Source organism: Rattus norvegicus, chromosome 3, assembly GCF_036323735.1.
Source record: "Rattus norvegicus strain BN/NHsdMcwi chromosome 3, GRCr8, whole genome shotgun sequence".
In the NCBI taxonomy this organism is placed as follows: domain Eukaryota; kingdom Metazoa; phylum Chordata; class Mammalia; order Rodentia; family Muridae; genus Rattus; species Rattus norvegicus.
In genome coordinates, this window is record NC_086021.1 from 72,533,790 (window position 1) to 72,559,109 (window position 25,320).

At 38.1% G+C, this 25,320-nt stretch overlaps 1 protein-coding gene across 2 annotated transcripts in view; it reads left to right on the forward strand.

The window, feature by feature from the left end:
- The first annotated feature begins 385 nt into the window (after positions 1 to 385).
- Positions 386 to 25,320, forward strand: part of Xirp2 (xin actin-binding repeat containing 2) — an 86,882-nt gene continuing 61,947 nt past the window's right edge. The window contains exon 1 of one of the 2 annotated variants that reach the window (XM_017591688.3): positions 386 to 549. The gene's annotated coding sequence lies outside the window, so the exon portion shown is untranslated. The remainder of the gene's footprint in view (positions 550 to 25,320) is intronic. The other variant, NM_201989.2, reaches the window with a different exon arrangement.

Sequence of the window (25,320 nt, forward strand, 5' to 3'; positions counted from 1 at the left end):
ATTCCAAGTTAATTACCAGTATCCCAACAGAATAAATAAGATTTACTTTTTTATATGTTTTTTTCAAATCCTTTACTCTTAAATGAGTAAAACTATCTTTTAATTACAAGCAATTGAAGGCTTTAATAACCCCACTTCCTTCATAATTTATTTCTCAGACTATGTTGGGAAGTCGGTAGTGGCTGTGGAAGGGAGTTCGAGTGACCGCACATGTGTAAGAGCCGCGCATACATGCTCAGGGCAGTACTAAGCAGTATGACCTCAGAGACTCACTTCTGGAAAGAGTGGTTGACTCAAGCCCCACCTATACAGAGCTCAGCTCCTAAAAATAGATGCTAGGTTGCATCCTTTGGACACAGGGCTAAAATAAATTCAGCAGCGCTGTCTACTTGCTTCATAGACTCTTCGGTGGAGCTGGTCTCCACTCTGCTGGTTGCTTTCAGGGGACTGGGAAACTTGCTGTATCTCAAACAGGGAGGAACCTTCCGAGTGAAGAGTTGCAAATCCATAGAGCATTTCTACGGAGATAGGGTCAATTCTGGTACAAAGGTATGTGTAACACAATCGTGTGCGTGCCAAGGTTATAAAACATTCTACTCTTACTGAGGAGCAGAGGAGACAGAAAGTCAATAGTCATCATATGAGGGAAGACAATCGGGTTGGATCTGTTCTTAGGGTTGTGCTTAGCATTATTGGATATGAAATTTAGGGCCCCATATGTCGATCCCTTTCCAATAAATTAGTTTTACGTTTAATATTAAAGAATAATGAACTTAATAACCAGGCACAGCTTAAAAGTTATCCTACAATTTACAGCCAGAAGGGAAACTGACAATTCTTTGTCTCTCATGTGCACAAAGTTAAAAAAAATACAGATTAAGAAGTGTGAATGATATTTCATGAAATTTGATGAGGAACAGGAGGGGTCTGAAATATTTTCAAGTATTTCAGCGTACTCAGAGAAATGCAGGAAAGGTATTGCTTCTTGGCTATAGTTTGATTTTGTAGTTCTTCCTCCAGGTGGAGGCTTCCGTCCTCTGGGAATCTTACTGGAGTTAAGGAGTAAAGAATCCGGTTCTTGTGTGTTTTCCAGAATTAAAGTACTGTCGGTTGGATCTGCCAGCCCTAATTATGGTAACTGCAAACTCAAATAGAAGATACTGAGATAGCTCTGTGACGGTGTCATGCCCTATATACACTTTCAAATGGATTTTTTTCTGCCTTCAATTGCCCGCGAACACATTAATTTGGTCCTGTTGTTCTGTGTTTGGATGTTAAGAGATTGGAGTGATTTGGGAGTGACAGTGTGAGAGATTCTCCTGAGGCACGGTGGAAAAGCAAGGACACTTTAAGATTGCATAATGCAAGGTTTAAATTTAGCCAGCTGGTGCCGAAGTGAAGGATATTTTATTTTTACCAGAGCTCAATTTGGTCACTGACGAGCTGTTGGTTGTTTGAAACGTTTTAAAAATTTTGAGTTAAAGTGTCAAAAGGCAAGTAAAATATTTACTTCAACTGTATTCAGAGTTATGGATTTTTTTTAAATAAAAGGATACCTGTTGATAGTTTTAGATAATATAAAAGGGAGTGGAAAATGTTGGGGCAGAAATCAGAACCTCTGCATTGTGTGTTTAAATATCGCTCTGCTTCTTCACTTGATATTTGAATATTTTCCCTTCTTGGTATCAGCGCAGCAGCTAAGAGCTAGATCCGTTTCTAAATATCACTCAGAGCTTCTCGGGGCTGCAATGTGGCACTCGGCACGCTGCTTAGAGTGAAGACGCGGTCTGGCTTTTAGATGGAATGGGGTTTCTTTCATCCAGGATTGGGCATCTTTTAGGTGCCGCTTCCCTCGAGTCTCTGAAAAATAAAAGTCGACATTCTCTAATGATCATGGGAGCCACGGCTTCAGAATAAGTTCTTGAAAACCATGTCAGCACAGGTGCCTGCTGTCTCCTGTGATTACAGGGAATGGCAGTGCTGCCTGTGTGCTGGGCTGCGTTCGCTGAGAAAGTCCACCAGCTTCATAGATAACCTGCTGGTATTTACAAAAGTTCTGTCCCTGCTGTTTAATCCGTTCCAGAATTCCAACTCTGACTCTGGATTTGCTAAATTTGAAAAAAAATTAAAACTTCTACAGAACAGCTTTGTTTCTTCCTACTAGAAAACCATTAGGCTTAATGGAAGAATTTCAAGTCTGAGCTCTCTCTCTCTCTCTCTCTCTCTCTCTCTCTCTCTCTCTCTCTCTCTCTCTCTCTCACACACACACACACACACACACACATGCACACGCACACACACAACACAAAACACACACACACACACACACACACCACATGTACACACAGAGAAACTCATCAGTTTATGTATTAGAGGAGTCCACTGGTAAGGTCTATTTGATAGCAGGGAGCCTACACTTTACGAGGCAGGGTTAGCAATAAGTAGATACCAATATAGTTCTAAGATTTTTGATTAACAATCTGTGTGAGATAGGACTTAATATAATTACCATGTCCTTTTTTATTTGCCTCTCCTCCAGTCTTTTGAAAAATATTCAAGTTACCCTTTGAAATTTAATTAAGTTGTAATTTGCTTTTTTCTCATTTCTTAAAAAGAAATTGGGTCGTTCAACTGATGCACTTATCCTGTGCAGAGGATTGACAAACTTCACCCTTTTCAGATCCAAGAAACCCCTGTCTAAATCAATGACCTATTCCAGAGGAATACGTGGTCTCTATATGGCTGCATTAGGTGTTTTGTTTTCTATTTCCTGATACTGTTTTACAAGACATACACTGCATCCTTTCCAATTACACACAGTTCTTCTATTACCCTAACTCCACCGGGCATCCCACAGACTCGACCCATCTGACACTACTGCTTCACTTAGGAAGTTCCCCCAGAAGCTACAGACTGGATCAGAGTAATCTGCCTCAGATAACACCTGAAACCGAGAGTGCAGCCTTCTGGCCCTTTCTCCTCACAAAACTAGACCCTCCTCCTGTCTGATAATTAATAAAAACGGGTCATAGAGCAGTCTTCCCACTATAGTGATGTTGTAAAGGGTACAATTACTCTACTATAACATGGCAGAGATACCCATGGCAAAGCAGTGGGAGAAAGGTGATGTTGTAGTCCCTTACCCAGGCCGCTCCTGACTAAGGGATCTCTGGAGCCAGAGGAGGACCAAGCTCTGGGACAAGTTCCACAGCCACCAGCAGCAAGGGTGGATAGAATGTCTGTGGAAAATAGAGCAGAGAAAGACTTTCAAGCAAAATCTTGGGGAAAGGGAATTATGTGTTTTTCTAATCAGCCTACACTGGTATTAGTTACTGGAGGAAGTTTTGAGACAAGACAGGCCACAAAAAGAAGTATCTACTTATTCTGGAAAGGGTGGATGGAGTACTAAATGGGCTCCTTAAAGGATGTGTAATCAGGCTTTTTACTGATTATTATTATTATTATTATTATTATTATTATTATTATTAAACATATAACTATTAGCATGATTGTTGAAATTTAAAAAGTATTAAATATATTATTCAATATAATCATATATTAAATATGTATGGGGATATGGAATATATTTCATTGGTATATCTCAAAGGTGTTAACTGGTTAACTGCCCTTATCTTACTATTTTACATCCTCCATGTGTGCAATTAAACTTAGGACTCTCACAGTTTTTCTCCTATTATTTAGCCCTGAAACTACTCAGTAGGGTTTCTGTGGCAGAACTCAGGTTGCAGCCTTTCCCCCCATGCAGAGGTACAAAGGGGCTGGAATATACTCATCTTTCTATTCCTTGATTGCATTTCTGAGCAAGCTCCTATCGTCTTGAAGAAAGGTACTGCTCTCTGATCCAGATTCTTAGGCAATGACATAAACAACATCACCAAGTATGTTCCAAAAGCTTCCGATGCCAAGAGCCAAGAAAAAAGAACAGGTATTTGTTCCAAAGTATATGATAAATGTCCACAGTCAGTCCTTCTACTGCAAATCAAAGGTTTAAAAACATTATCTGTCCCCCTTGGAATCTAACTCTTGCTAATTTTACTCCCCAGAGACGTTTTCCATTTGTAACCGTAAAAACATAATGAGCAAGAATAATTAGGACATGAACGTAGCAAGCATTGTGTTTTCTTAAAATCGGCAGATATAATCCTTGGCAAAAGTTTTGATACATGAAGTGGCAGTGAGTTCATATTTAATTGCATTTAAAATTTGGAGAAACCACCAATTATGACTTAAAAATAGTTTAGGGCAGTGGTCCCAACCTACATAACGCTGCAACCCTGTAATACACTTCCTCGCACTGTGGTCACCCTCAACCTAAAATTATTTTCACTCTTACTTTGTAACTGTAATTTTGCTAATGTTATTAATCATATTGCAAATATTCTTGGTGATGGGGTTTTGTCAAAAGGGTCAGGGTCCACAGGTTGAGAACCGCTACTCGAGGAAACGCACAATAAATAAGTCAAAGTCCTGCTACTGTAGTTGCACCACCTAAAATATTGCCAAAATAATGAAAAGTTACCATGTTGATATACAGCCTGGTGGCTGTTTAGTTCAACATCTTAAAGTCCTAAAGTACAGAACAGAGACCCTGGAATGAGTTATCCATACAAAGTCTCAAGACAAAACCCTAGGAACCCCCTCCCTTGAGCTGAGCTTAATCCCAGTGTTAACTTCTCTTTCTTGGAGTCTTTGAAGCATGGTAGCCCTGCACTATGCAGCTCCACAATAGGACGTGCATTTGGAAGCACATATTGGTAAACCCTTGGCTGTTTTGTGGAGATAGATAGATAGATAGATAGATAGATAGATAGATAGATAGATGATAGATTGTAGATAGACAGACCCAGACAGACAGATGATAGATAGATAGATAGATAGATAGATAGATAGATAGATAGATAGATAGATGATAGATTGTAGATAGACAGACCCAGACAGATGATAGATAGATAGATAGATAGATAGATAGATAGATAGATAGATAGTGATAAATTGGTAGATAGATGATAGATTGGTAGATAGACACAGACAGATGATAGATAGATGATAGATAGATGATAGATAGATAGTGATAGATTGGTAGATAACTGATAGATAGATAGATAGATAGATAGATAGATAGATAGATAGATAGATAGATAGATAGATAGATAATAGACACAGATAGACACACAGACAGACAGACAGACAGACAGACAGACAGACAGATAGATAGATAGATAGATAGATAGACTTTTGTTTCTTTTCATACTGTGTTTCATGTTTTTCCTAAAATTAAAACAAATTACCTAAAAGAGAACATGATCACATATGCTATAAACACTCAAAAAGTAGCAGGTACCTTATGCTCGGTTTTTACCCAGTGTTTGTGTGTCTTCTCTGTAGATGAGGTCTGCTCCCTCACCATGGCTGGTTTCTCTTTGCAAACATGTCATTTCTCATTGCTCTTTTTGGCCATCTTTTCCTTTCCTGTTTTTCTAATTGGACAGAAATATTTCGGCATTGCCTGGATGTATCTGATTGCTGAAAGGTATATAATTCCGTAGTGTGTCGGGTGTGCACGGAACATAAAATAAGCACAGCATGAGAATTCACTTTGGGGAACTATCACTCTTTTGGGAAGATCCAGTGGCATCTTTTCTCATGTTGGAATGAATTGTCATAGATAGTCTTACATGGTAATTACTAGCTTTAATAGTAATGCCTCACGTCTCGTGTGTTTTAAGACATGGATTAATATCACTCACACCTTCCAACCACATGTTTGGGGTTTGTCAGAAGTTTAATAAAGTTAGATTGAATATAAAATGTTTTCAGATGGCAATTGTTATTTTTGTTTTTAATGTATAAATTAAATACTTAGCGGTGTTGAATTTAGGTGCAGGTAGATTTCATATTTTGATGTACTTAGGGTTTAGAGGAACAGAGTCATGATTAAAGGACTAACTGCATTATAACTACAACAGCAGCAGGATTTGGGTTTTGCTTCTTTTAAGTTAATACTGACATAAGAATTCAGATTCGTGTTAGCTAGTTTCTAAGACATTTACATAGACAATGAAAAGCATATGGACAACGAACTATATGATTAAATGTGTCCAGAAAGCAATGAAAAATATTTTTGTGAAGTTAAAGCTCCCCTAATGATGTGTGTGTTTGATATTTTTGAAGTCTATCTAATTGTTCTAGTGAAGTGAGTCCGTTTGCAGACATAGAAAGATTATAGTGAGTTCCTTCTTATTAGCAAAGGTTCTCAATGGTGTCTGCAAACTTTTTTTAGCTCTTTTTCCTAGCTTTGTTTATATTTCTGTTGCATACAGACACATGTCCCTGCATAAATCAGGGGCAAAGGGTAGAAGGTAGGTGTTTCTCTGCTAGGCAAAATCCATCAGGAGTCACCTTTGGAACACAAACAGTGCAGCAGATGATAACAGAAATCCACCAGCAAGACGGTGTGTAGAACTTTCTCTGTGTCGCTCCTTCCCAAGGTGTACATTAAAAATGCAAGAGAGCCACGACTTCTTTAATAAGCGGCACCCACTGCGTCCTGCAGGAATGCAAGACATTTATTTTTAGGGATGAAGTTGTGTGAACATGTCCACTTTCAGTCACTGACTCATTCTGGAGTTGAAATAATCCCAAGATTCATCATCACTCCATCATACAGAACTGAGCAACTGTTAACCCTTTGGCTCCAAAATTTCAGAGAAATGAAATTCTTAAGGCATATGTCTGCATCTAAGAAATGTCTTCTTTCTCAAAAAGAAATCTAATCCATCACTAGCTGTTTTTAATTCAAAACAAGTATTTATAGTTCCCAGAGTCCAGCTTCTAAATATAAGCAATAAGCCATCTCTTCAACGTTACTCCTTTTACCTTTCATTTACTTTGTTGCCCAGTCCAACTGACCACAGTTTCTTGGCCCGGTCTTTGTGGTTAACTATTTCCTTTCTCTCAGTGAAGCTCGGTTATCCTTCACGTGTACACAGCATATGTGTTTTGTATTTTGTTTACATTCCCTTCTGTAAAATCCAATAGGACCTGTGTGCCCACATTTTTCTGTATTTTTTTCATATTCTTGATTAAGAATAATTTGACTGTTCAAAGAGCCATGGGTAGTGCTCAAATAATAGCCAGTATCTATGATATCATAATGATATATCCTATTATTTTGGTGTAATAATAAGTGTGACTAACATCCATGCAAATATTTGTGTTAAGACTTAAATACAAATGATAGCAAGATAATTCCTACAGAATTATTCTTCTAGGGTATATGTGAAAAGGAATTCTAGGGTAGGTACATAAAATTGCATTTATAAATGCAATCTTAGTATTTGGTCATTTGAAGTTAGAAAATGATTATAGGAATTAGAAAATGTAAATGATTTTCTAATCTCTCTCTTTCTCTCCTCCTCTTCCTTCCAACCTAATCTCTCACCATTGTTTTAGAATATACAAATGTATGAAAGACCTCTGAAATATGTTGCTTTTCTCTAGAACTCTGACCACTCTTGACATATGTAAGGTTCCTTCAGTTGACCAGAGTCACATAAGCTTTGTGTCTGAATCCATGTGAAGTCCACATCACATTGCTCTGGAAATGAGAAATGCTAATGGGCTTATCCTCACGGGTCAACCCATGAACTTTAGCACAAGTTCTGTGGACTACCATTCTGCTTCTTGCCTTTACAAAGTGTTGACATTGAGCCAATGGGCAGCTCTAGCCATTACCTAATGAAAATTAGACGCTGGTAGAGTTCTTCCCACAGCATTGCTCTGAGAATAGATTTACCCATATTTGTAAGGTGACCACATTTGTAATGGCCACATATTAAGTGCTACATAAGAACTGATCTTTCATATCATGATTAGTGTTTAATAGTGATATTATTGTAGCATAGTAATTACTGCTATTATGTTCCCAGAGAGCAAGGTAAGAAGATCAAAGTCTTAGGTTTCTCTGTGTGCTTAACTTTCAAAATAGCAACGTTCCAGGAACCTGTTTATGAGAGAGAATTGTCTACCTGATTGAGTATGTTGTTCTGTTGTTAACACCATCCTCACTTTTCACAGGCATACTCTTCAGTTCAAATTAAATTTCTGTGCTCTCCGGAGTTGCAGAAAGCTATTAAGTGCCCTCTTTCCATTATAATTATCCCAGTGCTTTAGATGAAAAGCCTTCTGTCATTCTTGGTGTCAGCATCACATTCCTACAAGAAACTAAGATCTGCACCAATCTTAACCCCAGTGACTCCAATCTTTCCTCTGGAGGAACTTCAGTCTTAGTTAATGTTCTATTGCTATCAAGACACACCATGACCATGGCAACTTCTGTAAAGGGGAGCATTTAATTGGGATTTGACTACAGTTTCAGAGGTTTGGTCCATTGTTGTCATGGTGGGGAGCATGGCAGCATGCAGGCAAACATGGCGCCATAGAAGTTACTGAGAATTCTACATCTGGATCTATGGGCAAGAGGAAGAAAGAGACTCTGGTGTAGACTTGAGCTTTTGAAAATCTAAAAGCTCACCTCCACTGAACACTCCCTCTAACAAGACCACACCTCCTAATCCTTGCAAAGAGTTCGACTTCCCAGTGACAAAACAAAATCTATGAGCCTTATGGGAACCAATCTCATTCAAACCACCACAACCACCCATGGCCACACTGGACCTTGTCAACATGTTGATCTAATTGTTGTGCTGCCAACATGTTCTGAGAAAATGTTTTTGATCTCATGGCACCTTCGACTCTTCAGTCACAATGGAATCTGACAGAAACCCTCAGGTCGTTCTACTCCCAGTGCACCTCCAGTCATTTTGCTGGCCTCTGTTTCTCTGTCTTAGCTCCACTTACATTAAGTGAAAGACAGGACTTCTCACTCAGGAATGAGAAACTAGTAAATAAAGCTGGAGACCACATTGCTTGCTTTCAAACTAGGCAAGGCAGAATCCAGTCAACTCGTTAAGAGAAAGCAAAAGACAGTGAGCTTGTGAAATGGTGCAAGGCATCATAAGTGAGTCAAGAAAATCAAGAAGAGTAAAACAGATAAAAGGGGAAGAAGCAAACAGGGTGCCTGGTACGGTTGTCCACATCTGTAATGCTAACACTTAGAAGGCTGAGGTGATATGGAAATGTAAAGTTCCTTCGGAAAGCCAGTTGTGTCAGAGGGTGTTTTCCTGGGGCAAGCACACGAAGTAGTGCTTTCCTGAAGGGAACATGAATGAAATGATGTTCTACTGAAGCAGACACATGAAGAAACATTTCACTGGAGCAGACATAGGTGAGAGGATGTTTTGCTTTCGAAAACATGTGAAAGGACACGTGATGAAGGATTCTTCGCTAATGACACGCATGTATTGATCCACCTTACATGAATACTTGAGTTCCATTTGTCGTGATTCCACAGAGAGAAATGCACCAAAAACTCCTGGTGGTGTGCTAGTGGCTTCTTGCCACTTCCACAGACTCGGGCAGATTGGCAGAGTGATGTCAGCTGATGCAGACTCTTGTGGAATTCAGCTAAATCAGACTCATGTACTGAGGAAAAACATGTGGCAAGACAAGACCCTGTGGAGGACACATGATGTTAGGAGGGAGTATAAATAGGACCCAATAGACTGTGAGAAGGGCTGGTAGAGCTTTCAGTGCAACGCTTCTTGGTCTCTCTCTTCGCTTCCCTGATAGCACAGCAGAGAACTTCTCCTGATGCTCCTACCTGCTGGCCCAAATCCCTCCAGCTGAATTGTGCTAATTCAGTCGAGGTTTGGCTGTTCCCACTGGATCTTGCCACTCCTGCTGCTATCCCAACACTACTGAACTGGACTGCTGGTGTATCAACAAAGTGTTTTAGAGTGATTCGAGCTGCTACTGCTGACCCATGAACTGAACTGCAGATTTTCTGACAACGCAGATGGGATTTGCTCCAAAGAACCATTTCTAAACAGGTCCACTCCCCCTGTATCATAATAACCTTTCTTTTCCACTGCCTCTGGTGGGTGATGAGCTTGGAGGGAGGTTAAGAACTATCATTAAAAGTAGCCTTTGAAAGAATTAAAGTTACAATGAGGCAAGGAGACCATCAAATGTTGAGGACCTGTGTGAATTACAAAGAGAACTCCATGCCAGCCTCTGTACAAAGTCAGACATGATGGAAGATTTCCAAGAGAAATTAGACAGGGAAGAGTTGGGACTGGATTTGATGAAGATACAATGAATATGCATATGAATTTTTCAATTAAAAACAATCAAAATTAAAGAGACAAACATAAATAAGAATTAAGAGGACAAGATGTGATGGACACTCAGATCAATGCCCTAATGGCATGTGCTTCTTGATAAAGGCCAAGATCAACTCAGGAGTCTCGGAAGACCCCGCTTCCTGTTTCGGAAGTAGTTGTCAGTGCTTAAAGTAGCAATGCTAGACCTAGTCCCCACCCACCCAACCTGGACCTGCTGTCAGCTACCCTCCCCTTCACATGTCTCACCTGGCCCCACAGCATTATACTGTCTGCCTCACGGAAAGTAAGTTCAACTACATCCAGTCAACATGTCCTGAGTACATTTCCATTCCCAAGATCATGCTTGTGTGTGCATATGCATATGTGAGGGCCCTTAACATTAAATAAAAGATCACAAGACTATATGCATGCCGATTGTAGAAGAAAAACTTTCCTCAGGTTTTGTTGAATTCTTACTGTATTTAGCATTATTTCTGACAATTCCACAACTGGAAAACTTGAAACTAGAAACAGATTTGTGAGAAATAAAAAATAAAAGGGAGAGAAAGAAAAAAAGCAAGCCCTGCTGGCCTTTTATAGTTTTGGTAACATAGAAGAATTAAGGTATTGGTTAATTTTAATTGATGGGATAAAAGAGCATGACCAAGGCAACTTATAGAAAACAAAGTTTATTTGGGGCTTATGGTTGCAGTGAATTAGAGTCCATGTCTGGAGCCCTGGGAACTCCCACCCTAAACAATAGCAAGAAGCAGAGAAATCTAGCAGAAATTGATGCGAATCTTTAGAAACCTCAAGGCTGCCTCCATCAACATTCTTCTTCCAGCAAAGCCAGGCCTTCTAATCCTCCTTCAAATAGCACTTACAGAACAAGTATTCAGATCGTCATACTTATAAAAGACATCTCATCTGAGCCACCACAATATATGAATACAAATGGTCTATTTTAGGAGTAACATGGGCAAAATTGAAAAAGACATCTCAGAAAGAATGGAGCCTTATAGATTATTTAGGTGCCATGTCTGTGTGTGTATACGTGTGTGCATGTACAAATGTGTGTGTGTGTGTTGTTTAGATACTAGTATAAGTGTTTTATTTGTGTTCAGTATAAGTCTCTCAGTAACTATATGCTCAAGTCTGAAATTATATAAAATTTGATATATAATATAATATAATCTGATGCTTTTACTTTCTCCTGTGATCCTTTCTCTTAGGCAGTCGAATTCATGGGTTTTATCACAAAGGATTCATACCTTGCACTGATAATGAGTGTGATGTTTGGGACCAGTAGCCATAAATCTATTGGGGGCTTTGGCTAGTAACAGGACCTGGTACCTGGGAACAGGCAAAATGCTTACCATCCCACCATCCCTTTTAGGGTCACTGGGGTTTCTAGCCTTAGCTCAATCAGGAACCAGGCTGCCTATCACAGTCCCACAACTTAGCAAGCATATTCTTCTAGTGTATCCTGGGACAGCCCTCAAACCCAAAACTCACAGACCAAGGAGAGGGCTGCTTCTGATCCATGGTGCACCACAGAAAGACGGGTGTACACCTACATGAGCAGCATGCATAGGCACACGCATTAGCTTTGCATCTCCGCTCAGTACTTAACTTCCAGGACTCGGAGCTGAGAGTGGTGATGAAGACATGGCTGTGTTGGAACAAGAAAAAAAAAGCTGGCAAAACTTAACTTTGGCAGGAAGCCCAACATTTCCTGGGTTTAGTTTCCCAGCAAACTTTTTTTTTCATTTTTAATTTTCACCTGCTCATGTGGTGTACACATTTCCACTTGGGCATGCCAAATTTTGATTGAAAAATTGAATTTTATTGTGGGAGACTCGCGTTTTTGCACAACTGACATTTGTTTTTACTTTCTCTACAAACTTTCATTTTAACTAACTTTCCTGATTTTCTTAATAACTTCCATTGCAGAATTTAAGACTTACTTTCTGAAAAAAAAAACAACAAAAATAGAAAAGAAACGATGAAAGCCATTGAACTGAAGGCACATTGGATTTTATAATGTTATGTCAAGGTAATTCAGAGTATTCACTGTAGATGTCTGAAAACATTTTAAATAGTTGTAAACTGGCTATTTTAATCTGAAGTATCAGTTTGCTTCTTGGGGGAATTTTAGTTCCAGGTAATAATAAAAATTTAATAACCCATTCTACAAAACTCTTTGGATAACTTTGCCACTCACTGTTAGAAAAACACCTGCCTCTGCTTTCTAGAAATAGTCTTTATTTACTTGGTGCTCACAGAAATACTAGTAAAGAGCATTTCCGGTCACTGTCAGCCATTGTAATTAAAAAGATGTGCTGCCGTTTTTAAAACAGATGAAATTGATATTATTGATATGAAACTGTGACAGAGATGATTAACCTACAGATCAGTGATTTATGAGAGAGGTGATATTGTATTGGCAAGCAGTTAAAAGACACAGTTCTTATTAAGTATCTTAAACATTAAAAATAGCTTTGAAAAAGAAAGCAAAGCAGAGGCTTAGCTTGATAGAATAAGTCCCCCTTTAGGGGCACTGCCCTAATACAGTGGGAAAGCAATCCAAATTGAAGAGATCCACTCAAGCTTTTGATGGAAAAAACAATACATATTAGTCAAAATACACAAAGTTGTAAACTTATGAAGACTTTACATGGAAATGTATGAAGTCCAATACATGATAACTTTTGCTGCTTCGTATATTTATCCTCCATTTCTTAACTTTTCTTCCTGTGTCCTCTACTGCACATGAGTTTAAATACCATGAATCCAGAAAGCCTTTACTTGAATGTGTTAATTAAATTAGGTGTTTATGAGTGGAGCTGTCTGAATCTGCATGGCAGACAGCAGGTTTCAATTAGATGGTGTCTAAACGCTAGTTTTAATACTTTTTTCCTTTAAAAACAGGGTGAGGGGTTGGGGATTTAGCTCAGCGGTAGAACGCTTGCCTATCGAGCGCAAGGCCCTGGGTTCAGTCCCCAGCTCCGAAAAAAAGAAAAAAGAAAAAGAAAAAAACAGGGTGAATGAAGCCACAAATACTGAGTCCCCCAAGTTACTGCCTACTTTAAGGGTTAGGCTTTGAGTAAGAAGAAACCCCAAATGCCATAGTTTTAATAACAAGTAACTATACATAAATTTAGGGCAGGTGAGAATTAGGAACTTTGTATTCCATGTGTATCCTAAGCAGGGGAGACTATCAACTCCTTGCTACTCCTTAGACTGTGGCTAATACCACCATAGCATTAGGGATCTGACATCACAGATTTTTGTTGAAATTACAAACTGCAGTTGGATATAAAGGGTATTTAGGTCATGGTAAGTGTATCAGGAGAGGTTTATCCAGCACCTGATTAGTTGGATGTTGATACATTGGAGTTATTGTAACTTTATCTGCAATTTGATACATGCTAACAAAGGAAATAGCATTTTTTCCCAATTAAGTGTCACAGTGTATATCAACTATACCCTAGGGCAGGCCTGATAGCCAGAAGTAGTTTAATTATACAAAATAAACTCTAAGGTATGTTTATGAACTTTTGTTTTGGTTTTGGTTTTTTATTTGGTTTGCTTCATTTGGTGTGGGGTAGTGTGTGTGTGTGTGTGTGTGTGTGTGTGTGTGTGTGTGTGTGTGTGTGTCATGGGACTTTTACCTGTTTAGTTGGTTTTTCAATTTTGTATTTTGTGGTTTTGTGGGGTTTGTGTTTTCTATTTTGTTCTACTTTGGTTTGGTTTTGTATTCTTTTTTTCTTTTATAAAGAGAAAAAGAGAGAAAGAATATAAAATTGGGTGGGGAGGGAAGTGAGTAAGATCTGGGAAGAGTTTGCAAAGGGGTAAATGCTATCAAAATATATTGTATAAAAATTTTAATTAAAAATAAAATAAACTATCATTTCTTTAATTCATAAACATTTTTAAGTTAAAAATAATCTAGTCTTTATTTTATACACCTTGTTTCTTTTACCAAGTGGGGACAATAATCAGAATGCAATCTTGGCAATGTGCACACTGGACCAGGATGTCAATTACCTCTTCTTTTGTTATTACAACCTACGGCTTTTAAGAAGTTCTATCCCACAAGGGATTCTGTATATTTCTGCTTTCCATTCGCAGCTTTATCCTCCTATCCAAGAGGAGCTAATGTAATAGCCATATTGTGTTGGATGTGTTCAATGCTTTGTGTAGAGTTTTCCTGAGCACATTAGTGCTTTCAAAGAGTGAAATGACTTCCAGAATAACAGGGCGTTTAAAAGCAATGCTGTATTTTTAAGTGTTTGTGTGTGTGTGTGTGTGTGTGTGTGTGTGTGTGTGTGTGTGTGTGTGTGTGTGTGTGAATTTTCTCTTCATTTCCTAGCTGTTCCAAATAATGTACAACAAAAAAAATCAGAGGGATCAGTATGGTTTTCCTGCTTTGACTAAGTCTATGTCATTAAGTTCAAAAGGTTAGAATATCAAAGTACAGTGAAGTTTGAGGACTTGACAGAGAAAATATTTTTAGATTAAAACTTCTAATCATTAAAAAGTTTCCTCAGATTAAGAGACTGGACTTCTCTAAGACAAATCTGATTGATTTAAGTAAATCTTACTTTTCAAATGAAGTGTGTTATTCTTTGAAGAAAAAGCTATTTAGTTAACAGCTAAGTTAATGAGACATACTATTTGGGGACTTGGAACCTCCTTATTGTGCTTCAACAGAATACATTTCATATTCTCTTCTTAACAGAGAGGTGAAAGTTAAAGGAGAATAAAGAATTGGGAAATTTCTGAGAAGGGATGAGATTCCTATTGGCCCTACATGCTCTTAGCACAAGCATTGCTCAAGGTACTAGAGAGTAAATAACTAGTCTGCTAATTTCTGCCTATATTTAGCAACTTTAAGCATGGACTTTTCAGGAAGATGTTCATACACACTCCAAATTATTCAAGTCTCATCTCTATTACATAACAACTGCTTGTTTCTCATCTCTGAATGCTTTTGTAGTTCATCGTGTCAATTTGAATGAACTGAGAGCAGATTTGTAAAATATAACTCTGAGTTCTGTCACAGAGCTTCGTGAGACAATTAGATCACAAAGGTTCTAAGCTAATGGATGGATCAATCCCTTGACAGAGTCTTCACATGATCAAAGGAGATTAAAAACTGGGAAGTAGAGTCTAGTAACAGAAATAGATCCATGGAAATGTGAGTGACAACTGTCTTGCCGTGAGCCCTTCTTGTAGACCATTTTTCCATTTCCTGATGCTGATATGAACTACTCAGTTTTACCAAGTTTCCCTCACCATGATGGACAGAGACATTGAAACTACAAACAAAATAAACAGTGCCTTTTTATAAGCTATTATTTAATTTGGCCACAAGATCAATACAAATGCTGATGGTGTTCTTGACACCAAAACAAAACAGCTTCGTGCAAATGGTCTATAAGGTTTCCCAAGCCTGTAAGAAACGCTTCTTTGTTCAAGGAAAAGATATATTTTATGATAATATGTAGAGGTCATTCCATCTACCATTGGTCTATGTTTGACAAAAATGTCATTTTCTCTATATTCTAGAAATCCCAAACACACTAGGAGTACAGAGAGATAGTTTAATGTATTTAAAAGGCATAACATTTTCTTTTCATCATCTTTTCCCACAATCCCTTTATGGTTGAGATGAGCATATTGGCTTCCTCTTTCTTGAGACTCAATTTCTAGCCATGAGAAATACTAAGACAAAGCCTTCTCAGAAGACAACGAACATACAAGAGGCATCATTTGAAGAGATAAGACTCTGAAAATTTTAGGAGCATCATAATGAAGTAGCAGTTTGAGAAATATTTCAGAAACAAAGTGGGGAAGACGTTTCCTCTAAAGGCAGAAACACAGTAAGAAATATAAATGTAGAATGATATGAATTCTAAGATTTTTTCTACAACATAGAACATAAGGAAAACAAGATAAAAGTCAATTTAAATTGAAGAAATTCATAGATAGAAATAATGTTTATAACCAAACTAATCATATACAGCAACATCTTTTTACTTAGGTTATACTTTCTTCACAATGTAACATTTGAAGCACATGATTACTTAACAGATAGCAACACAAACAAGATATGATGAATTGTATATAAAGAATGACATACACTTCCCTTTAGTAGGTAGCTACAGGTCAAATAGAGTTAAGTAGGAATCCATGTAGTGACATCTGATCTAGTTCAGGACAAAGGTAGAAAGTTCTCTGCTTGTGGGACTTTAGAAATTAAAGCACACAAACAACCCTTTTGCACTACTGTAGTGATCATTTATAGTTCTTAAAATGCATAAGAGCAGAGAGAACATGAACAGTCATTTGGAGGAACGCATGACCCGTCAAGTGGGACATCCTTGTTGTCTCTGTGAATCTATTTTCAGATGACTCTTGGAATGCTTGCTTCTACCAACTTGGTTCCTTATCTAGTCCCAGCACTCCAATTTTTGAATATCACATACATTTACCAAATAATTTTCCCTTTTATATTTTTCTGCAACGTAGTAGTATTTTCTGCACGTGTAGTATTTTTCCTTCCTGCAAACCTAACTCTAAATTACCTAATATTTTATGTCTGTGTCCTCTTTGGTGTGGACATCATGATAGATATAAGGATAGGATACATTCCATAAGAAATGAAATGAAATGAAAACATGAACTGTAGACAAGTCAGAACCAAGCCCTATATTTGCTACATACTGATGTTGGTGTTTATAACTTTTCTTATTTACCACCGTAGATCTATGTATCTATATACTTTTTATAAGTCTATGAATCCACATATCTTTATGTGGGGTATACAAAAATACTTGCATGGTTAGAAGACAGAAAAAGCATTTAGTTTGCTCTATTAAAGACACTTACTACATTGAACACTTTCATTTCATAAGATTATGTATAGTCTCCACAGGCAATTATTAGGTCTCACTGTATAGGTAAAAAAAACAAGAGTTTTAAAAAACATTAAGCAATTGATTTAAGGTCGAACTAGAAATCACAAATTATGGACTAAAAGAAGATGGCTACTTTCCTAGTGCTCTACCTTTTCAAAGTAGGTCCAACCAAGACTGTTAGACAGATTTATAAATTTTTTCTAGAATGAATTATATGCTGGTGCAAGATGAAAAAACTGGAAATAAATGTGCTCTAACACAGACTCCATAAGGAATCTCATATGTATATAGAAGGTATAAAATATATGCAGATATATATGTAAAAAAATTCCATAATGTATCCTAGGTATCAGAACCAAGGGTTTTCTAATTCAACCTCCCAAATACTTGATTTAACATGTTCTGTCATGTCTGACTAAAGTATAAGACCCATTATCTGAGTTAAGTGGGAAAAAATTGAGCTGCCATTAGACTATCTGTGATATTTTAATTTCTTTACCATATTGGACTGTATTCATTTTCATCTATTTTTATGTGCAGATCAGTGTAGTTTGGGGTGTTGGCAAAGATGTGCAGTATATGCCACCAATTTCCTAAAGATAACTTATATAATGATTACTGCATGTGGAGTATCTTCAGACAAGCTGGCTTCTTCAGCAGGACGGCCATCTGGGCTTTTTTTTTTCTTAATTCAGGAGCCAACAATAAAATGGCACAAATTGTTTTATTTCTAGTTTTAGAAATAAGGTCAGATTAACACTTCTTAGAAGAACATATTTCTTGAGAATTTTTCAAGCATTTTTCTTCCCTTCTCTTTCCAAGAAAAGCATGACTAAGTACAATGATTATTAATTTGTCCCCATAATGCTGACTAGCTAACGATTGACTACCCTGTAAGGACAGAGTACCAAATTCCCTCAATAGGTAGGAGAGAGCAGATTCAAGCCAAAGGAAAAGAGAAGCGTCATTCCACCCTTCATCCAGGGAGCAGAATAAATCACTAGGAAATGAAAGCCATGTCTTCTGCTCCGCATTTTCTCCACCTTACAGTCAAGCCCATCCATTTCCCTGCTCTCTTGGTTCCATCCCTAACGTTTCATTGGCCTGATCTCTGTAATCACCAAAGCAATGCAAATGAACAGCCTCCTGTGGGTTCCACTTCTAGACACAAGCTTATACGAAAGAAAAGGGAGCAAGTCATTGCTGCAGAAGTTCAATGCACTGTTTTCCCTCTGATCTACCTCAGACTAGACTAAAATCAATATCTAGAAGGGGTTAATATGCAGATATACATGAAGCAGGAAAAATTCATATCCTTAAATAGAAAATCTTCTTGGAAAGGTAAACATAACACTTCAGAACAACTATCTTTACATGAAAGCATTGCAAACAGGAAGAAGTACAAACGCAGAAATGTAAGGAGGTTTCAGTCACTTTGGTTCTACTGGCTACACACATGTGCGTCTGTGTGTCGAGCATATATATGAGTGCAAGCTTCAGTGCGTGCATGTATGCATGATGGCCTACATGTATGTGAATGCCAGAGGTCATCATCGGGTGACTTATTGCTGCTTGTTTGGAGAAATATCTCCACAGGAAGCCAGAGCTCACTGACGTGCTTAGTCAGCTGGCTAGTCAGCTGGAGGGGTTCACCTATCTGCCCCTTCATTGTGTGGATTATAATTGTGAATACTCAAGATTTTAAGAATATTTTCACTTTTACATGTGTGTAGTGTCTTTTGATCAAATCCACCCCTTCGAGACACACACACACACACGCATGTACTCAGGCATGCACGCACACACGCACTACCTTCACTCAAACTCACACCAGAACAGCCCTATCATTTCTTCCTCTCAACATCCCAACAGCGTTATCTCTTTGGTAAATACACTGAGTCCATTAGCACTGCCATGGGTCTATATAGGACCATCCCCTGGAAGACGGACAATCTACAAAAGGCCATATCCTAAAGAGAAACTAGCTATGAACCCCCATACCTTCTCAACTGTGGGCAGGGCATCAGGAGGCCTTCATTCATGCCAGCATTCTGACTGATTGGGTTTTGCACAGGTCTTGTGCACGCAATCATAGTCACTATGAGATCTTGTGAGCAAGGGCCTTGGCAATTCTAGAAATCATTGTTTCAAGCAGTCCTCCAAAACCTTGTCTCTTACACACTCTTATGTGTGGTTGAGTAATGAAAAGGTGGGTCTTCAGTCTTACACAGAAGGCACTTAACCACTGAAATGTTTTCCCCAGCACTTGATTTTAATCTTTTGTTCATTACTTCATCAGGAAAACAGGAATGAAGTCCCTACCAAATATGGGAATCAATGTATAATGCAAGGAAAATGATGCGCATTTAGTCACTCATTAATGGACAGTTTATTGTGGTGTGAGATTTCTCTAGTAAAGAAAAATATAACACCGAAATTCATGCTAAGAAGTAGAAACCATCCACAAGCATTTAATGGTTCAACTTATTTGAACTTTTCATTGAAAGTTAAATCATTTCATCCAATTATTGATTTTTTTTAAAACGGGCCAATTCTCTAAGCTAAGGAATTAATTTGAAATGTTTAATAGGAGTGTAATTAAATTCTCAAATATGCCCAAATTCGCAGTATTTTCACTCTAATGATTATCACATTTCTTCTTGAATTCTGTTCATTCACAACTGCTTTCCTACTGGAAGTCATGGAAAATCTTTACAGCAATTTATTGCATACAGGCATACAAGACAGATTGAATTGGCATGACCCAAGCAAGCTCTCTCTCCATCTCATCCCTCCCCCTCTCCCTCTTTCTCTCTGTGCTCTTCCTAGACAGCTATCTATACGTGTACAATGAATGATTCTGTTTGTTTCTGTCATAGTTAATGTTTATATTGCTGGATAATCACCTTAACCAACTGCAACTTGGGGAGGAAAAGATTTGTTTCATCTTATGCCTTGTAGTCCATCATCCCGCAAAATCAGGGCAAGAACCTGGAAGCAAGACAGGATGCAGAGCCCATAGAGGAATACTACTCACTAGGTTGCTTCACAAGTCTGCTTTCTTCTATACCCCAGGACTAACTGTCCAGGGCTGACACCACCCACAGTAAGCTGGCGGCTTCCATATCCATTACCAATTAAGAAAATTCACCAAAGGATTGCCCACAGGACAAGATTATGGGGGCATTTTCTCCATAGAGGTTACCTACTCCTAAAAATCTCCAGGCTGTGTCAAGTTGACTTAATTTTCTGAAGGGAAAAGGCAAGAGTGGATCTGGGGAAGCGGGAAGTAGTCGTTGTTTGATTATGAGGAATGAAAGGAGGAGAAACTGTGGTTGCAATGAAATGTATGAGAGAAGAATTTTAAAACAAGGCACACAATTTCCTATTGTTTTGTCACAAATGACCACGAGCTTCAGGAAAATTTTATCATGTAGTTGTAAGAGATCTGCATCCCAAGGAGACTCATTGTGCAGAAGTCAGGGTGCCTTCTAGGAGAAGCTCCTACAAGCAGCTTTACAAGAGGATGTATCCCCTGCTTTTTCTGGCTTCCGGAAGACAGATCCGTCCTATATCACTTTTACCTCCAACAGTACAAAACCAAACTCTCTCTCTCTTCTCCTCCTTCTCCTTCACACACTCCTCCTTCCCTCTAACACTCCTCTCCTTCTTTTTCCTCCCACCATCTTCTCTGTCCTCCTCTCTATTATCTATCATCTATCTACCTACCTACATATCTATCTATCATCTATCTATCTATCTACCTACATATCTATCTATACGTACCTATCTATCTATCTATCTATCTATCTATCTATCTATCTATCTATCTATCTCCACTCTCTTCTCTTGCTTCTCTTCTGTTCTTACTCTGTTAATATCTTGTACCTCTCTTTCACATATGAAGTTCATGGGGACTGCAATTTAACCATATGAAGAATCTAGGGAAATCATCCCATATCAAGATCATTAGATCCATAGCATCAGCAAAAAAAAAACTTCTGTTTTTTATATAAGTTATCACAGTTTCTAAAGGCTGGCATATAAACATCTTAGATATAGTTTGTGCAACTTAGGCTGCCTCTTCTCTTCTCCCTCTCCTGGGCTACTTCATGTATAAGATGCCATCTGGTATATGGTAAAAAAGAATTCTAATTAGAGAAGACCTGATAAAGAGAACAGAGCTTATCCTCTACAATGAAGTGAAGAGACACACCCTCACAGGCAAAAAAAATTCAATACAATTGGATGCAGGAGTGGAATCAGGGAAAGTTACAAGTACACAGTCAACAGCATGATGCATTTGGTGATGGTAAGATGATGGGGTGAAGGATTTAAGAGGCAGTCTGTTCCTATGCTAGACGGATGCCACAGAATCATTTTTATGCTGCTGTGGCATCCACTGGCACTCATTTTATTCCCTTGCCCTCCCTCATTGAGATAGGAATTGTGATTTATGCAAGATTGAATTGGATACCTGCTCATTCGTTTTATTATCTATTTCTTGGTTTTATAATACTCAAATACAGACAAGAATATAAAAAGACTCAAATTGGTTACATATTTGGCATGACAGGTGCACTTTAAATGCTTGGAGAGGTGAGTTTTTCTTATTAGCTGAAATATATGCAAATATTAAAATTATAGAAAAATGTATTCCTGCTAATGGATCTGAGCCTATGCTATGTCTAATGGTATCATTTTCTGCATGCAAATCTAAACTTGGTTATAGGTCATATATTTAGATTTGATAGAATTTAGCTCAGCACTTTCCCAACTCAATTCTAAATCAATTTCCCGAGTACTAAACAGTTGACTTCTTTATAACACATCCAGAATAAATAGCAGGGCGGCTGCTCTGTCAGTGTGAAAGAACTTGCCTTCTTGAAAGTGGTGGGCAAAGGAGAGGGGGATGGGGTGGGGAGTTCGTGGAGGAGAGACCTGGAAGAAGGAAAACATTTGAAGTGTAAACAAATAAAATGATTGATAAAGAAATGAAAAGAGAAAGTGGTATCTAAGACTCCTTTGGCCTTATAGAGACCCATGGGACACACCATCACATTCTTCGAACTGAATTGAAGCCTTTAGTGTTGACACTGTAGAAATTTCAGAAAAAAAAATAGTTCAGGTTGTTTTCCTTCTATAAAGTTTAACTTGCTATTGAACCTTGGGTCTCTTTGAGTCATAATCACCAAGGTATTAGCCATCTAGGAGTCTGTTTGTTATATCTGGATATGAACTAGTTCACAACAAGTTCAATATATCAGTGTTCCGCAGAAGAACAGAACTGATAGAATGAATTTTTATGTATCTAAAGGGAATTTATTAGATAAATTGACAGGCTGTAATCTGGCTAGTTCAACAGTGTCTGTCTCCTTCATGAAATGTCAGGAATCTACCATTATTCAGGCCATGAGGCTGGATGTCTCGGTTGCTCTTCAGTGTATGTCAGAATCGCAAAGAATTGGGTTCTCATACCAGAGAAGAAACGTCTGGGTGGAAGAATATGTGAACACGCCATTGAAACCGAAAGCAAGCAAAGAAGCAAACTCTCCCTCCTTCTTTGTCTTTTTATCTCGGCTGCCACAAGATGGTGCAACCCAGATGTGGAGTGGGTCCTCCTACCTCAAATGACCCAATCAAGAAAAAAATTCCTCAATATTTCCCAAGCTTCTTGGGTTTTAGTTGATTCCAAATAAAGTCAATCTGACTACTGATATTAGCCATCAAAGTCCTCTCCTTGACTTTCCCTTCAAGTGCTAACTAAGGAAACTACTAGTTGCCTGGTCTGGGCACACGTGCTTCCTGACAGATGACTGAGAAGTGTGACTAAGCCAGGGAACTGGACACAGAGCACCGAGCCACTCCTCCAGGTGGGCAGCTCATGAGCCACATGACAAGGAGAAAGTTTTAAATCTTTCTGTATCTCTACTTCCTTGCCCCCAAAAAAACAAAGTTTTTTTCCCTGCTCTTATTTTCACTTGTAAAGCATTTCCAGTTCTTTTTCTCATAGTCCAATGGCGTTAACATTTGGCTGGCTTGTCGGTTATCTTTATCAAAATTGAATACTTAAACCCATCAGTTATTCTCCATCACTAATTTGCCTTCCTCCTGCAAATGGTCTAAAATATTTGATCCTGAATTTTTGTTTCCCACATCCAATCCCAGTTTTGTTCCTGCTATAAACTTTGTATAATTGTTTTGTTGTTGCCCTTGTTGTTATTGTTGTTATTGCTGTTTGAGGTGGGTTTTGTTTGTTTGTTTGTTTAATATCAGGACATTCTATTGAAACCATTTTAAGGTGCACCCATGGTCTTCTAAAGATTCCCATCATCTTAAAAATATTTAACTCTTCAACCCAACCTGTACTTCATTTCCAGTATAGTGAGGGGTGAAGATCTCCTAAGGGTGTCCTCAAAGTCACCGCCCAACCTCTCCCACACAATCGCTTGGCCTTGATGCTGTTACATCCGTTCTGCATCTCCTCCTTGCACACAGGGCACAGCAGGCTTATCAGATGCCATCCCTGACAAAGCCACGTTGACATCACAGACGGCTTATGTGCTGCCTGCAAGTTCCAATGTACCTTGTACATGCATACTACCATTTGGGACTATAAATGTCTTCCTCCCAGGAGGCGAGAGCTCTGGAGCATAATGGAGACACACTGTGATTTTTGTAGATAACCTGAAGTAAATCCTGTTAGCTACCTTATTAAAATCATGTCTTCTTAATTTAGTCTTACAAAAATGATAGGTGGAAATTGCGGACACCCTTTCTCCCTGCTCTTCTTCTGGCTGCTGCTGGTGTTGTGCTTCTGTCCAATGATAATGTGCATACAGGTCCACGGTTATTAGATAGGTATTGTATTTCCTCAATAGATTGCTTCCGTATCTTATTCTGGATAATTTGTCCCCATGAAGACATTGCCTGCAAAGAATAGAGCTTAGGAAGTTTTTCTTTATTAGTATTTAATCTATTTCAGCCAGTCTTTCTTTCTAAATGGTTTTAGATGTATTGCCTATTTCTTATGAGTTTACTTTTATCTCTGTTTTCCAATATTAAGTTTGTTATTAATTCAAAACTACCACATTGGCTTTTACATCTATCTTCATGTGGAAGTACTATTTAAAGAGCGTTTCCTTGGTTTTGCCTGTTTTTTGTTTTGTTTTGTTTTGTTTTTGTTTTTTGTTAACATGGCTAATATAGGTGGTTTTATTCTTTCCCTCATAGTTTTCAGTTTAAATTCACATTGGTCTTTTTGGGGGGAGTCACACAACTAATATTCATTAGTTAATAATTGGTTCTCTAGTTCCTCATGATATTCAGTATATAAAATATAACATAATTATATAGCTATATAAACACAAATATGAATATATAAATACACACATATATATACATATATATGTATATAAATTCACGCACTAAAAGTGTCTGAAGGTTGTCCTTTAATCACAGAAACTCTTCCTGTCCCTGGACAATTAGAAATTTCTGATTGCATCATAAACTTGAATTTTTCATGGGGTTGGGGATTTAGCTCAGTGGTAGAGTGCTTGCCTAGCAAGCGCAAGGCCCTGGGTTCAGTCCCCAGCTCCAAAAAAAAAAAAAAGAAAAGAAATTTTCACAATTGTTACTAATATATTGGTTACTAATATATTTGATTAAGTTAACTTTTGGGTTGCATTAACTATTTCCATTTATATTGAAACTTCATTTTAACCATGTATTTCCCCTACTATATCTTACAGTGTGATGTGTGCAGCTTAGATTTCCCTCTGATCTCTGTGTCTGCCATCTGCTTTCATGCTATTGCTAATATGTCACTCATTCTCAATCTGCAACCTGCCAGTGCCTTCCTACTGCTCACGTTTTCCTCAAGACTCTGAGAAGCTTTCTTTCCCTTTGATTTCACCTTGATCTCTCTGCTAACAGGTTTTTAAGATTAAAAAGTTCATATATTTTCCATTTCACTCTATAGGGTTTTTGTTCTCTCAAGACATGCTTTTTGCATTAGTGAATATTGATACCCATTGTCTTCAATATTGGTTTTCACTGTGGCATTTAAATATAGTATATACCTTTCCATAGTCCATGTTGGATAGGAAAACAGGGAGATATGAGCCACATAAGTTTCAGTTATATGCAAA